A 2,164-nucleotide genomic window follows, 5' to 3' on the forward strand; every position below is an offset into this window, starting at 1 on the left:
CAGCCCTCACATTTCTGAGGTCCCAGGAACATTTCATTTGCAAAATTCCCTGCCAGTCCCCACTCTGCCCCGACCTGGGCTGTGGAGGATCCCATGCTTGCAGTGAGTGGCCTGCTCTCACCATCCACTGTTTTGGGGCACCCCAGGCCACATGCTAGGGTTTGCTCCCCAAATTTCAAACTGCTTGTCTCTACTGAAAGTCAAAGAACATCTGCACCACAAAGCCCCCTCCCCCTCCTCACTGCCCGTGGGCAGGGAACCCTGGCTGGCAGTGACTGGCCTTCTCACCATCCACTGTTTTGGGGTGGCCAATGCCAGGATGACATGCTAAGGTTCATATGGCTGCAGTTTGTTCCTTTAAGTCCCAGGTCCTTATTCCTAGTTCCCAGTTCCTTTTCCAAAGATAATCTATATCCAATAAAAACTTCTTATTAATGGATTACACATTCTAAAGAGAGAGAATTTCATTAGCTATGCATATGTACCAAATAATATGTAAATTAATATCCTGCATCCACCATGCCTGTGTACCACCAGGGGACTCTCCTGGATACTTCTGACCAGAGTCTTGCACAGACCAAAGAGTGGCCTGATTGATAGTCTCTCCCCCACCATGTACACTGTAATAAGTAGATAGGCTTAAGTAAGGAAATTCTTTCTGGCTGGGATCAGAGATGGAAATCCTTCTTAGGCTCCCTATACCATGACTCTGTGCCACTGGAGGACATCTCTCTCTCAGACATCTCTCACTAGTCTTGTCTGGCCCAAAACCTGTTTGTTCATGCCAGTCTCCCAACTCACAGCCCCCCATGCCCACTATACTAAGTATATGGGTTTGAATAAGGAACTGGTTTTGGGGCTGGGATGACAGCTGGAAATCCTTCCTGGGCAAGCCCACATGGTCAGGGGTGTCCAGGAGAGTCCCCAGTGCCAAAGGCATGGCACGTGGTCGCCCTAGCTCTGGTATGTAATGGCCACATATAACAGTGCATGGGGAGGGTAGAGATTCACCCAGCTCTGGGGTGCAACTGCTACATATAATAGTGTATAGGGAGGGCTGAGACATCCCAGAGCTGGGTGCAATGTCCACATATAACATTTCATCACAGCCCTCACCATACACTGTTATATGTGGCTGTTACACTCCAGAGCTGGGTGCACCTGGGTCAGTCCTGGGTCAACACAGTTTTGTCCAGAGAGATGAAGAGACAGTACCATGGTCTGCTGCTGTGGTTGGTGTCAGGGGGAGCTGTCCTGTCAATGAGGGAACTGCCTGGTGACCAGTGGGGTCACCCTAAAACCAGGACCCCAGCAAAACTGACAGACAAGGCATGAAACCCCTGGTATACACCCCCTTTGGAAAGCCTGATGGGCTGCATGGTGCCAAAGGGTTGCAAAGGGTGTGAGGGCAGCACTGGCATGGGCAGCTTCTCTGTCACTCAGCAATGTTGGTGACTCCATTAATCCCCAAAGTCTGTGAGGGATCAAGAGTACCTATAGCTCAGATTGAACCCCATTTTGGGGCTTTAAAATAGGTGCTGTCAAAAGTGGGTGGGGGGAAAGAAAAACTGGAGAAAGACCAGGCTTGGCTATGGCTTGGTGGCCAGCCAGAGCAGGGTGCACCCCCAACTTCCTGTCCATTCCACTGGGGGACTGTCCCAAAGAACCCTGACCACAGTCTTGCCCAGCCCAAAGCATGGTTTCTGCATGCCAGGCTGCCAACTGACAGCCAACTGCCCCATGCCCACTGTACTAAGTATATGGGCTCAAATAAGGAACCAGTTTTGGGCTGGGATTATGGCTGGAAATCCTTCTTGGGCCACCCCATACCATGCCTCTGTGGCACTGGAGGACTCTCCTAGACATCTCTGATCAGAGACTTGCATGGCCCAAAGCCCAATTTGCTTGTACAAGGCTGCCAACTGAAAGCCTCCCCATGCCCTCTGTACTAAGAATATGAGCTCAAATAGAGGAACTGGCTTTGGGGCTGAGATTACAGATTGAAATCCTGTGTGGGCCATCTGACAGTGGCACGAGGGTGTGGAGAGCACCCTGTTCAAGTTCGCTGGCGACACCAAGCTGTGGGGTAAAGTGAATACACCGCCAGGCAGGGACCACATCCAGGCAGACCTGGATAGGTTAGAGAAGTGGGCAGATCTGAACA

Source organism: Gavialis gangeticus, unplaced genomic scaffold (genome assembly GCF_001723915.1).
Source record: "Gavialis gangeticus isolate Ggan-Ray unplaced genomic scaffold, GavGan_comp1, whole genome shotgun sequence".
Taxonomy (NCBI): Eukaryota; Metazoa; Chordata; order Crocodylia; family Gavialidae; genus Gavialis; species Gavialis gangeticus.